At 44.8% G+C, this 15,017-nt stretch overlaps 1 protein-coding gene and 1 pseudogene across 1 annotated transcript in view; both read left to right on the top strand.

Moving 5' to 3' along the window:
- The window catches only part of neto1l (neuropilin (NRP) and tolloid (TLL)-like 1, like), a 1,080,460-nt gene that overhangs the window by 976,658 nt on the left and 88,785 nt on the right, over nucleotides 1-15,017 (top strand). The gene's annotated exons all lie outside the window — the stretch shown is intronic.
- On the top strand, nucleotides 14,560-15,017 carry LOC121279183 (annotated as a pseudogene).

The raw sequence follows: 15,017 nt of genomic DNA, 5'->3' as shown, positions 1-15,017 counted from the left end.
ATTTTTTTTTTATGGATGTGAGCTCTTAATTGATATAGAGAGAAGTTTCCTGTCCAATTAAATCTAGTAGGTGCATGAATGTTCAGACACCCAAGGCAACTATCACTGAAGCTGCTGATTATCCTGTAGGAGAGAGTTTTACCAAAGCCTGCCACTGCACCACAGGGTCCTGAGTTTGCACAGAAGAGTTGGAGGCCTGGCACCCATGAAGGAGAGGAGAAAGATCCTCTTCCCAGAGGGTGGCAGGAGGAGGCCACTTCATCATTCAACCGAGGCATCTCTCTGTTCAGTGTAATTTATCTCTGGCTCAAATTCCTCTTCCTGTCTCACCTCCTACTTCTGCTCCTCCCCGGTGTACTATCCCCTTCCAGGGCCTCACTATCCTCAAAGTTCACACCTTTCATTAGGACCATAAAGTGGAATGCACAGCAGACCATCACAATGTCTGAGACCCTTGCAGAAAGATATTGCAGGGCACTACTTGAATGGCCCAGGCACTGGACCCAGTGCCCTCTGAGCATATGATTTTGCATCATTTCTGAATCTGATGTGTTGTCCAGCCTTGTTGAAGGGGGCACCTGTCACCTGCATGATGCACCAGCTTGCAGCCATCTGCAAGATGCTGCAAAGGTCCAAACTGATGCAGGCACAACCGTCTGTGACCATATGTTTAGGAAATCACAGTCTCCTTTGACATATGTTCTCAGTCATCTCTAGAGCTCTTCATCTCTGCCTATAGTTCATCGTGTAATACTGTATGATAAGTTAATTATGTTTTTAATGCAGTTATTGATGATAGGGCTTTGTTTAGGAAAGGTAAGTAACCGTTAAGTTGATCAGCTTTGGGAAAGTGGGAAAGTGATCAGATGTATTTGATTAATTTATCTAGGGAATAAAGTGCCTTTCTGCATTGAACAGTATTGAGATTCAGATTTTACTGGGTCAGTTGCACCCAGTGATTTGATCTTTCCATTGATTAGCAGATCATTCACTTGTTCAAAAAAGCAGTGCAATAGATGGCTGAGTTATTTGATTGACAGTTCAGCTACTTGTTCAGCCTTTAAAGCAGTGTAACAGATGGCCACCTGATCCACAACTCCAAAGGTGTTAATATATTCAGCTGTTGAGATCATTTGTTGAGATCATTTTGCAATGGAATCTCATTATGAATGTATGACTGAGCTGCAAACACCACTAACAAATTCAGCTGTATTGTTTACACAGCTGTCAAGGGGATTGTGAGCTTTGTTTAGATTGACAGATTTATGAACTTCTAAGAGGATTATGTTTTTTTGAGATTTTTTTATTGAATGGCCGTTTACTTATTTTGAATTTTCTGACCTAACAGGATTATATCTTTTAACTGAAATTTGAATGGTTGTGTTTAATTGACAATTTAATGAGCTCCTAAGGGGATCAAGTTTCTTTTCAAATAACATTCAAATGGCTGTTTGCTTATTTTGACAGTTCCACAAGCATCTCAAAGACATCCCAATTTTCTTATAGTGCTCCAGAGTTCTGCCTATAGTAGATACTGGGTGAAAGGATGCAAAGCAATATGGAGGGTATGGAGGATGCATGGGGTTGTGGGACATGGGAGGTATGGAGGCAGAAGGGGGATATAGGGGGCATGGGAGTATGGGGAATATGGGGGCAAATGGTATGGAGAGGGCAGGGGTATGGAGGGGCAGGAGGCATGGAGGGGTGGGTTGGGGTGAAAAGTTAGGGGTTATGTTATAGTGCTATAGTGAGGAATGATATGGGCACTGGAGAGCAAGTTGTAGAGTCAGTCTGAGTAAAAATAAGAAATAGTAAGGGAAAAAAGTCCCAGGTGGGAGTAATCTATAGGTCCCCAAACAGTAATTCAGCAGTAGGGCACAGTATAAACCAGAAAATAGTGGGAGCATGTAAGAAAGGCACAGCAATAATCATGGGTGATTTTGATATGCATATAGACTGGACTAATCAAATTGGCAAGGGTAGCCTCGAGGGACAATTCATAGAGTGTATTAGAGAATGTTTCTTAGAGCAACATGTTGTGGAAATAATCAGGGAGCAGGCTACTCTGGATTTGGTTTTGTGCAATGAGATGGGATTAATTAATGATCTCATAGTAAAGAATCCTCTAGGGAAAAGTGATCATAGCATGCCAGAATTTTAAATTCAGTTTGAGAGCGAGAAACTTGAGTCCCACACTAGTGTTATGGAGTTAAACAAAAGTAACTACATAGGCATGAAGGCAGATTTGGCCCTTGTGGACTGGGCAGGAAGACTACAAGGTAGGACAGTTGATGAACAGTGGCAGATATTTAAGGAGATATTCAATTCCTCCCAAGTAAAATATATTCCAAAGGGGAAGAAAGATGGTAAAAGGGGGAAAAAGCATTCATGGCTAAACAAGGAAGTTAAAGATAACATAAAGGCAAAAACTAAGGCATACCAAATTGCAAAGGTCAGTGGCAGGCTGGAAGATTGGGAAACTTTTAAAGATAAACAAAGGGTTACAAAAAAATAATAATAAGAGTAAAGATAAATTATGAAAGAAAACTAGCGCAAAATGTAAAATCTGATGGCAAAAGCTTCTACAAGTATATAAAAGGAAAGAGAACAGCTAAAGTAAATGTTGGCCCCTTGGAGGATGCTTAATCAATATTTTGCGTCAGTTTTCATGGTGGAGGACACTAGTACCACCCCAATCATAACAGGTAGTGCAGAGGATGTAGAGAAAGAGGAACTTAAAACAATCACCATCATTAGAGAAAAAGTACTGAGCAAACTATTGGGATTAAAAGGTGACAAGTCCCCAGGACCGAAGGCCTACATCCCAGGGTCCTACAGGAAGTGGCAGCAGAGAGAGTGGATGCATTGGCTGTAATATTCCAAAATTCCTTGGATTCTGGAAAGGTTCCAGTGGATTGGAAAAATGCTAATATTATTATAATACTCATTCAAAAAGTGGGGGAGGCAGAAAGTTGGAAACTATGGACCAGTTAGTTTAATGTCTGTCTTTGGGAAATTGTTGGAATCCATTATTAAGTAAGTAGTTATAGGGCATTTGGAAAGTCAAAAAGCAATCCATCAGAGTCAACATGGTTTTATGAAGAGTAAGTCATGTTTGACTAATTTGCTAGAGTTCTTTGAAGATGTGGCAAGCAAAGTGGATAATGGGGAGCCTGTAGATATAGTATATCTGGTCTTCCAGAAGGGCTTTGATAAGGTGCCATACAAAATATTAATACACAAGATAAGATCACACTGAGTTAGAGGTAATATATTAGCTTGGATAGGGGATTGGCTAACCCACAGAAAGCAAAGAGTCAGGATAAATAGGTATTTTTCTGGATGGCAAGCTGTAACTAGTGGGGTGCCATAGGGTTCTGTCCTTGCACCCCCAACCATTTACAAGCTATATTAATGACTTGGATTCAGGGTTAGAAGGTACTTTAGCTAAATTTGCAGATGACACCAAAATAGGTGGTAAAGTAAGTTGCAATGAAGAAATAAGACATTTACAAATGGATATAGACAGGTTAGCTGAATGGGCCAAAATTTGGCAGATGGAGTTTATCGTGGATAAATGTGAGGTTATCCATTTTGGTCAGAAGAATAAAAAGGCGAATTACTATTTAAATGGAGAGAAACTTCAGAATGCTTTGGTGCAGAGGGATCTGGGTGTCCTTGTGCATGAATCGTTGAAGGCTAGTATGCAGGTACAGCAGGTAATAAGGAAGGCAAATGGAATTGTGGCATTTATTGCTAAAGGAATAGAGTATAAAAATAGGGAAGTGTTGTTGCAACTGTACAAGGCATTGGTCAGACCGCACCCGGAGTACTGTGTACAGTTTTGGTCCCCTTACTTGAGGAAAGATGTAATTGCATTGGAGGTGGTTCAGAGGAGGTTCACGAGATTGATTCAAGAGAGGCGGGGCTTGTGTTATGAGGAGAGATTGAGCAGTTTAGGCCTCTACTCGCTAGAGTTTAGAAGGATGAGAGGAGATCTAATTGAGGTATTTAAGATGCTTAAGAGGATAGACAAAATAGACGTGGAGCAGATGTTTCTCCTTGTGGGGCATTCTAGAACAAGAGGCCATAGTTTTAGGCTAAGGAGTGGTAGATTTAAATCAGAGATGAGGAGGGATTACTTTTCTCAAAGGTTTGTGAATCTGTGGAATTCACTACCTCAGAGTGCAGTGGATGCCAGGATGCTGAATAAATTTAAGGAGGAGATAGACAGAATTTTAATTAGTAACAGGTCGGAAGGTTATGGAGAGAGGGCAGGAAATTGGAGTTGAGGCCAATATGAGATTAGCCATGATCATATTGAATGGTGGGGTAGGCTCAAGGGGCAGAATTGCCTACTCTTTCTCCTAGTTCTTATGTTCTTATTTCCTTATGTTGGATGTGGGGGTGAGGGGGTGATGGATGAGGCCTAGAATGCCTAACACTTATGTACAGAACTGGGCTGGTGCCTTAGTGGAAAAGGTCAGGCCTTATAACCTGCCCACATTTGCCTCTGCCCACCTCAATTTCCATCTTGGGCCTGCTTGGGAGTTGTTGTTCCTGACTCCAGCCTGTCCCTGCCACTCCACTCTGAAAATAATGTGGGCAGGCACTGGTAGGCAGAAGGCAAGGTCACAAGGTCGAGAAATCTCCAGACTCATCATTATTTGGGGAAAATCCAGCCTTTGATGTTCTTCCCTCAGCCTGGTGTATTCCTCTCACAAACCATAGGGAAAATTTCCTGTTTCACTCTCTATTCCAGACTGCCAAGAAACGCTGTCTTTCAATTTTGTGTATTAGGGATTGTCCACTAAGCTGCCAATCTGAATGCTGCCTCTTTGGTTTGGAAGCTTCTGGCAACTGTATTGTCTGTTGAGCTAGGTTCTCTGGTGGGCATAGTGCATGAAAAATATTCTACAATAATGTCCAGAACTACCTAGGATCAGCAATATATGAACATTGTTGTCATATGCAAATGTATACAACTTAATATCTATGCAGGTTAGATTGGCTGTTTTCACATCCTGTGAACCAACTAAAACAACATCCTGATTGGCTTGTGAACCTTTGTGCCCTTTGTAAGTTGAACTTTATTTCATTGCAGTATTATAATATACGTGTAAACAGAATTGTTTGCAGGCCATATGGGTAAACACTCTCAAAATTTTAAAGGGACACTTTTGATCTTCCTGTGATTCATTTCAATCATCTGAAAATTGGGAGATCTGCAGATTATGTGTATAGACTATTATATCTAATTCTCCAGTCTGCACTTCATTGACCAGGTACACACCCAAAACATTGCAACATTTAAACTGTATTTTGCATTGTCATAGGCTCATAGAGTCATAGAGATCTACAGCACAGAAAATGGCCCTTCAGCCCATTGAGTCTACGCCGGTCAAGCAAGTACCTAACTATTCTAATCCCATTTTCCAGCACTAGGCCCATAGCCTTGTATGCCATGGCATGGCAAGTGCACATCCAAATCCTTTTTAAACGTTATGAGGGTGTCTGCCTCTACCATTCTTTCAGGCAGTGAGTTCCAGATTCCCACTACCCTCAGGGTGAAATAATTCCCCCTCACATATCCTCTAAACCTCCTGCCCCCTACCTTAAATCTATGCCCCTTGGTTATTGATCCCTCCACCAAGGGGAAAAGTTCCTTCCTGTCTAATCTATCTATGCCCCTCATAGTTTTATATACATCAATCTTGTCCCCCCTCAATCTCCTCTGATCCAGGGAAAATAACCCCAGTCTATCCAATCTCTCCTCATAACTAAAACTCTCCAACCCAGGCAACATCCTGATAAATCTCCTCTGCACTCTCTCTAGTGCAATCACATCCTTCCTATAATGCGGATTCCAGAACTGCATTCTAGCTGTGGCCTAACCAGCATTTAATACAGTTCCAGCGTAACCTCCCTGCTCTCATATTCTATGCCTCGGCTAATAAAGGCAAGTATTCCATATGCCTTCTTAACCACCTTATCTACCTATCCCATAAGGGACCAGTGGACATGCACACCAAGGTCCCTCTGATCCTCGGTACTTCCCAGGGTCCTACCATTCATTGTGTATTCCCGTGCCTTGTTTGTCCTGCCCAAGTGCATCACCTCACACTTATCCGGATTAAATTCCATTTGTCACTGAGCAGCCCATCTGACCAGCCTGTCTATATCCTCCTGTAATCTAAGGTTATCCTCCTCACTATTTACTGTCCCACCAATTTTTGTGTCATCTGTGAACTTACTGACCAACCTTCCTACATTCAAGTCTAAATCATTTATATATACCACAAACAGCAAGGGACCCAACACCGATCCCTGTGGAACCCCACTGGACACAGGCATCCAGTCACAAAAACACCCCTCGACCATCGCCCTCTGCTTCCTGCCACTCAGCCAATTCTGGATCCAATTTGCATTTAGGTCAACTAATCAAAGCAAAGGGTTTAAGTAGGAAGAAAGTTAATAATTTTCCTTTTCCACATTTGAAAGAATCTAATCTATTCAAGAAAGAATGAATGAACTCTTGCTACTCATGGATTATTGGATAAATGTGCCATTAATTCTGGTATGGCACCATGCAAACCAAGAATATTCTGGTTTGACCTGTCCTCTGTGCTCTCCTTCTCAGCCAATGACATTAATGGGACCTTTACGTTAACTGAGCTCTCTGAGGGAATATCAGCTGCAAAACCTTCCTTTCATCTACTTAATTCCTGCTGAAAGTGAACATGTGTGGACTGCAAATAAAGATAGTGGCAGGCTTGGATGTGATACCTAAATGATTTTATAGCCTTTTGACACTCACTTTCCAGACTCACGAGTTGAAGTGTTATGCAAAGTATCAAGAAACACCTGGGTGCTTATTCAAATCAATTATAGCATACGTTAGCACTTACAAGGCAGGATGGGCAATGGCATAAAAATGGCAGATTGGAAGAGAGAATAAAACAATTTAGTGAAACTAATGAGGGGCCATTTTTCATTACAAAAACAGAATTACTTTTGTTCTGAGTTCTGTTGAAGGGTCATGAGGACTCAAAACGTCAACTCTTTTCTTCTCCGCCGATGCTGCCAGACCTGCTGAGTTTTTCCAGGTAATTCTGTTTTTGTTTTGGATTTCCAACATCTGCAGTTTTTTTGTTTTTACCATTTTTCATTACCTTTATCAAACTGCTTTTGGTTGTGACTTGTGTATATATTGTTTCAGCCATGGCTCCGTGAGAGGCTTTTTCATCTTCGAGGCAGGATGTTGTGGTTTAAAGTTCCATTCAGAGACTTGGGATAGAATTTTCCCCCTGTTGGGGGGGTGGGGGGGGGTTGTGCGGGAACGGGCGCAGGCAGGCGCGGACCTGATCAGCACCCCCGATCGGGTCCGCACCACCATTTTACGCCAATTAAGGCCAGCCCAGCATGATGCACACCTGGAAGCACTGTGCACTCCCTGTGCAGGTGGTGGGGTTCCCTGACCCGGGATGCACGTGAATGAGCTCAGAAACTAATGTGGCAATGTGGTGGATCTGAGAATCACGAACGGCTCAGGGGAATACTATAAGGCAGTAGGTGGGACACTAACTAGGCATCAGATTTCAGCAATCAATAATGCTTGCGAAAGGAATAGAGAAAGAAAATTTATTTTGCACCTTTGGTAACCTTTGGACATTCCAAAGTGCTTAACAGCTATTAAAATACTTCTGAAGTATAGTCACTGATATAATGCAGTAAAAGTGACAGCCAATTTCAGCACTGTGAGCTCCCACAAACAGCAATGTGATAATGACCAGATAATTTTACTTTGATTTTTAAAGAGCGTTCCTCCCCATCAGGGTTACTAAGCAATATCTTAGCCACATGACATCTGATTGTGCTTGGTGCTGCGGGGGAGACTAGTAACCAAAGACAACATCTCTTTGTTGGATTCAAATGGCCAATCATCATAGGAAGCATTATGTACCAATTTACTTATAGTGAGAAAAAATAGTAGTACCAAATGGGTATTGTTGTTGGTACCCAACAATCCATCTTCTCACTCCTGTAGCATTGAGAACCTAGAACTATTTGTGATTGCCGCACCCATGTAGGTCATTCAGCCTATTGTGTCTGCGCAGACACTTTGCTGAGTAATCAATAACTAACCCAACTGCTCCATTCTCACCATAACCTGGTATAATTTTCTGCTTTGAATATCCAGTTTTCCTTTCATTCCAATAATGGTCTAAGCTTCAGCTACTCCAGTGGGTCACACAGTAAGCACATTACTAAAATATTTAATGAGCAGACCTGTCATTGGTATGTGAGATTCTCTCATTTATACACAGACATATAATGCATTAGAAGCAGGAGTTCCAGCCACTCTTTTCTCTGTCAACACCAATAAAAGACTATTGCAATTTTAATGAGAAAAATCACATATATTCCAAAAATGACCTGAAAATAAATATAATCATGGTTTATAACTTTAAGATATATGGTGCTATTTTGGTTAGTTTGCCCACCAGTTTAACCAGCCCAGTATAGAATCAGTTCCATGTAATATGAAACTTCGTTTACAGCAGTCTAATACAGCAGTTTAAACTTAGTCTTGACTGTTCCTATGTGAAATTTTTATTCAACGTTTGGACAATCCTTGTGGCCTATTAGAATAAAATTACTTCTTAAATACAGTCAACATTTATTTTTATCAACTTATTCTATCAGTTTCAGTATTGCTCAACTGCTAGCTTGCCTGTCTCTCAGTCAGAAGGTCATGGATTCAAGTCACATTCCAGAACCAGATTACATTTTTTAGATAACCTTTTCAATGAAACATGGAACACAAGCAGAAAACTGGAGTTAAGGCCACAATCAGATCAGTCGTGGTCTCAAAGGATCACAGAACAGGCTTGATAGGCCAAATGGCCAACCCCTGCTTCTAATTCTTATGATCTTATGAATGACACACAGTTGGGGAAGCAATCTTCTAAATGAAATATTAAACCAAGGCCTAGATAAGATGGATACAAAAGTCCCGGTTACATGATTTGAAAGAAAGAACAAGGTTTCCTAGTAAGCTGACCAATACTTGCCCTTCAGTCAGCAATACCAGAAGCAAGCCATTAATTTCATTATTCACTGGACACAACTCATTGCTGGGATGCTGCTTTTGTCCATGACACAACAGTGCCTACACTTCAAAATGTATTTTGCTATTTAATAGGGACATGTTGCTGAAGTTTTTTGTCTTGCACTCATCAGGACAAACACAAGGGGCAGAATTTTTTATTGAGTGGGCAGGCGAACGCCCAACCTGCTCAAGTGTAAAATGATGCACAATAATGTTGGGCGAGCGTCCTGACGTCACTGCTTGGCGGGCGCAAGCAGAAGTCGGAACTGCGCCTGCCATTAATTAACAGGCCATTAAGGCCCTTGGGAACCCAATTGACAGCAATTTAATGTTGCCCGTGTGATTTTTTGTTCATCACATGGGCAAAATGGCACGCGGGCAGGCCACAATTTGCATCCATGGGTGGGATAAGAAGAGTCAGCAACATTGTCAATGTGAGGAATTTTGGAGATAACTTGCTGCTGGTGGATTATTGAGACTTGGGAGCCTATTCTCTGATTGAGGCTTCATTCTTACATTTCCAGGCTTCATTTATGGACTCATTGGTGTCTTCCAGGCCCCCTGAGGATTCAGACTGTGTGGACCCATCCAGGTATCAGACAGCCTACCCCTATACTGGTAATGAGGATTGTGGGCTCCGCTGGCGGCACCTCCTCTGAGGAGGAAGAGAGGAGCAGAAAGAAGAGGAGGCTAGGTGTCCAAATGCAGATTCCAGGAGAGGGACCTGTGGGAGGAGAGGCACAGGCGCAGGGTCAGCAGGAAGTCCAAGGCGGAATGTGCTGCAGAAGACGCCACTATCCTGCTGTCAGGGTTTAAAGACAGTGGTGCAGCTATCTTAATATGTCTGATGTGCAATGCTGAAGGAGGCTCCACCTCTCAAGGGAGACCATGATCTCCATTTGCCAGATGATCATGCCTGAGATAAGCTCCGACTGTGTGGAGCTTGCCAGTGGCTCTGAAGGTCGCAGAGACCCTCAACTTCTCCCCCTCCGATTCTTTCCAGGGGTCAGTGGGGGATCTGTGTGGAGTATACCAATCACCTGTACACAGTTGCGTCAAGCTGGTGAGAGAAGTTCTGTTCAGGTGGGTATTGACTTTCCTTCATTTCCGTATGGACGAGGGCAGCCAGGCTGAGCGAGCCAGAAGTTTTGCAGCAATTGCTGGCTTCCCCCGCGTGCACACATGTGGCCATCAAGATGCCAGCAGGTGAGCCCGGTGCCTTCGTCAACAGGAAGGGCTTCCACTCCATGAACGTGCAGATAGTGTGTGATCACAGGATGCAGGTTCTACAAGTCTATGCAAGATACCCAGGCAGCTCCCACAATGCCTACATCCTCAGACACTCCCAGGTGCCGAGGCTCTTCATTGCTCCAGCCTGACTGGATGGATGGCTGCTGGGTCACAAGGACTATTCCTTGAAAAGGTGGCTCATGACATCTCTCTGCCACCCAAGGACAAAGGCGGAGCAGCTGTACAACAGGAGCCATGCCTCCACAAGGGCTGGGGTAGAGTGAACTATAGGTCATCTCAAGATGCGCTTCCAATGCCCGGATCATTCGGGGGAGCACTGATAGCGGTTGCATACTGCGGTCTCCAAAATATGGCACTGGCAAGGGGGGACCCAGTGGAGGAAGAGCATCTTGACGTAGCTGCACAGGCCACAAATGTTAAAACGTGTAGTGAGTCAGAAGAGGAGCACAGTGAGGAGAACATTGAGGGCATGGAGTCAGACCTCGATAACCTCCAGGGATGCAGAGACACCTCTGTTCCAATGCTTTTTTAGCTAGGCTTCATAAAATAAAATACTTCAATAAAAACTACCACCTCATGCTAGGTCTGCCTCCTCCATCGTGGATCACAGAAATTACCCTTTCCTTGGCCCCCAAGATACACTCAGCGCCTGTGCAATAAAGGTTCAAGCCACCCATGTCCTGCATTACATACTGGCCTACCCTGCACCTACAAAAAAAATGAAGCATACTCAGGCCAATAACACAAAAGCAAATGCAATTTTATGTTGGAACTCACATAGCCTTGAACAGAAAAAAGCTGGTGTTGGTAGTCACATCATTAAAAAAAAGCAAAAAACAAAATGTAGGAACAAAAGGTCACCTGTGACCAGTCCCTCTTGTGCTTAAGCTGCTTTAGGCTTATGTTTGTGATTGTTACATCTAGGTGCTCCCCCCTCGCTGGCACCAGCATTGGAGCCAGCTGCTGACTCTGCTGTCCTGTTGACCTTGATGATCTTGGCGGTTGCCTTGCTGGCCCTGCCTGGGAGGGAGCAGCTAGTGCCACGGCTGGCATCTCCCCAATGGCCGCAGTCTCAACAGATGCCACGGTCACTGGCAGAGGGGCGGAAGAGCTGCTGCTTTCATCTAGAGCACCCTGAGAGGAGCCCGCAGAGACGACAAGCAGCTCGTGCACCAATGTGTGGTTGCTCTGGACCTCCTTGCTCACCATTGATGGATGGGGACCTAGCTGGGATGCTGGGTGCCCATCCATCTTACACACGAATGCTGACCAGCTGAATCAGTGCTTTTGTGAGGGTTTGCAGGTCCAAGCGCAGCCCCAGGAACCCCTGATTCTGCTCCTGGAGCTGCCTCTCTATGAGAGTCACCACTGTCTCCATAGAGGAGGCATTGTGCTCAGCCATGAAGGTCCACAACGGAGGGCATGGCATGTATACCCTCTTGGATCTCCACCAGATCCTCGCACACACCCCGCTGGACGTTCAGCATCCTCTGCCTATTGGACCATTCCAGAGGCCCATCATCAGCCTTCGACTAAGTGTTGTCCTGATCCCCAGCAACTCTCTGACCGCCGGTGCCCTGGGCATTCTCTGTCTCCGCCGGCACCTCAAGCGAGCGTAAATTGCCCTCACCAATGTGCACCGAGACTAGCTGCCAAACTAATGCCCAGCTAAGTGCTGGAAGCTGCTCTGCTGCCTGCCTCAGGGAGCGGGTGTGACACAGGTGCTTGGGGAGCATGGTGGCCCTCCGATGTCAGGGGTGGCCCTTCAGGGTCCGGAGAGCGAACACCTGCTGGTGAACCTAAAAGGGAGAAGAAGGACTTGTCATTAGTTACAGTCATCTCACTGTCACTGCGCATGCCAGGCACCCTGGTGAGACAGTGAAGATCTGCCTCATGGTGCCATCGTCTTTCAATGATCAATGGGGACTCCAGGTTCCAGGCTCACATCAATGAAGAGAGTGCACTAGTATGGTTGAAGTAGCCAAATTTCTCACCTCAGTGCACTGCATTCTTACCTTCGTCTGGCACCCCAGCCTTCTCACCTCAGTGCACTGCATTCTTACCTTCTTCTGGCACCCCAGCCTCACGGCGGCTGCCTGACCAATGTGCATGGCGCCTCTCGAGCCCCAGGGCCTCCTGCTCATAGCGGGAGTGGATGAGGAGCTGTGGGGTTCCTCCACTAGTCCATAACCACTCAATATTGCTATGGGATATCTTCTCCTGAAAGGACAGAGCAGCATTGATTAGTCCACTCTCTACCTGCAGCACCATTGCAGTCTGGCCAACTCCAGCTGAGGAACATCTTGCAGGACAGATCTGAGTCGTGGCCCTTGAACCGCAAGGCAACCAGCCCAAGCAGCCAGGGCTCAGCCCCTTGGCCAGCGCCAACATGATTGACAGTTGGCACTCAGACTCTAACACCCTGGAGCTCCACGGGGGAGGGGGGGGGGAATGGCCAGCCTAAAACAATTGAACACACTGACCCATGCCAACATGGTACTCACCCTTCCTGAGCGCAGCAGGTCTTTGAAGCACTTCTGGCACAGCACCCAAGTGCGCCGCATCACGTCATGACTGCTCATCCGTGTTGCCACCTCCTCCCATGTCTGGGGACAAGGGTACCCCTTCTGGCAGCCACCTCCTTCAGGATGGCAGTGAGGCACTCACCGGAAAAACGGGGAGTTGAGTGTCTTCCCCCGTCCTCCCCCAACCTCCCCCCACCCCACTCCCCACTCGACCTTCCCTCCCGCCTGGCATTTGCTGACACATTGGGCTCCATCCTTGCAACGGCAGACAGATGCCCTTCCCTGGTAGCCTTTCTGGAGCTGCCTTAGCCGTTTTTAAACAGGCCGCCGGGCTGCCATTGGGTTTGGCGGCCGCCAGGCCCCCACCCCACTCGGCCCTCCCCGGCAAGTGACGAGCCATGTTTCACACTGGGTGGGCCTTAATTGGCCCGCCAGCATGAAATCACAGTAAAGCCCCGATCGCGGGCAGTGGTCGAGTTTCAACCACCCCCACCCACCCTCACTGAGCCCACCCAACGGGGGCAAAATTCTGCCCAAGAATGCCAAATTTCAGATGATGACAACAACCTTTTCACAGGGAAAAAGGGTGCAGATTGGTTGGCAAGTCAACACTTTAACATGGAATTAATTAGACAAGAACATGACATCCTGAGGACGTGCAAAATGCAAGATTTTCCTTTCTTGCTGACTGTAAATTGAATTGAGATCACCTAACCCCAATTTGTATAAAATCCTTAACAGCCACCAAAGCATGGAGACTTTCTTTGCATCTCTCAAAATTCAAAACAAAATGTTGCTCTAGTGACAGCTTTTTGACAATCTCTGTCACACATTCTGTGAAATATCTATTTATAAACTGTTACAAGTCTATCTATTACCATGTTACAATTTTTGGGTGTGTGGGAGGACATTTCAGTGAAATAATATTTCACATTTCACATTGTTGTGAAAATAAAGTCATTTTTTTGACTCACTTATAAGTTTGGGTTGCAAGAAAAAATCTTTTAATTTGCTCCTGTTGGAACGAAACCACCTGAGCTACCCTTTATATGCACACATACACCTATGTACATACTAGGAACACACATTTTTGCCTACAAGGTCTTTATAGAGCTGTATATTGTATTTGTTTCAGGGATATGGATTGCTAGACAGATCAACATGTTTTATCCATCCCTAGTTGTCTTTCAGAGGGTGGCAGTGAGCCTTCTGCTTGAATTGGTGCAGTCCATACTCCCACAGTGCTGTTATCTAGGGAGTTCCAGGATTTTGACCCAGCAACACTGAAAGAACAGCAATATATGACCAAGTCAGGTTACTGTGTGCCATGGAGAGGAATTTGGAGGAGTTCCCATGAAAATGTTGCCCTCACCTAGGTGATAGAAGTTGTCGATTGCTTGTGGTGCTGAAGAAGCAGGCCATGGCGAATTATTGCAGAGCATCTTGTAGATGGTACACACGGCAGCCACAATATGGTGGTGGTGAAGGGAATGAATGTTTAAGGTGGTGGATGAGCTGGCAATCAAGGGGACTGGTGCTAACATTGTCCCCAAACAAGTTTAACATTCCTTTGAAAATTCCTGTACAATATTAATTTGTTAATCCAGGAACTCTTGTAAGTTATTTCAGTTGATCACTTAAATAACTACAACCTTAATTATTCTAAGCCACATGGGTTGCATGCACACTCCGGGCAAGGGCCTGTCCCAGTCAACACTACCATACAGATGAAATGTGGCGCAAACCCAGACCTGATGATGTAACAAACCGAATTTACAAGCTGGGAAAGAAATCCTTGACCCTTTAACAGGTTGGTATAACTCGAAGGGATACCTGAGGTGAGTTTTGTTGCTGGTAACAAGGTCCTGAGGATCATGAAATTCATGGAGCTGCCTCCAAATCTTCTAGAGGATGCATGCCATATGATGCAAACTGCTATGGCTGTCTGCAAACACTTTGAAGGAAACAGGAAAGAAAAAGATACCAAGATCCATTTGATTTTTATTGCAAACAGAACCCACAGACTAGCTTGTTCGTACAGATCCAAGAGGGTGCTTCCACCCAACTGCAAATAAGAATCTTCCGGGGCTTCAGCCTTTGTAGCTCAAGAAATTTCTCCATTGGTTTGA

The sequence above is a fragment of the Carcharodon carcharias genome, chromosome 6 (genome assembly GCF_017639515.1).
Source record: "Carcharodon carcharias isolate sCarCar2 chromosome 6, sCarCar2.pri, whole genome shotgun sequence".
In the NCBI taxonomy this organism is placed as follows: domain Eukaryota; kingdom Metazoa; phylum Chordata; class Chondrichthyes; order Lamniformes; family Lamnidae; genus Carcharodon; species Carcharodon carcharias.
The sequence above is the reverse complement of the archived record's forward strand: the minus strand, read 5'-3'. Positions and strand labels throughout refer to the sequence as shown.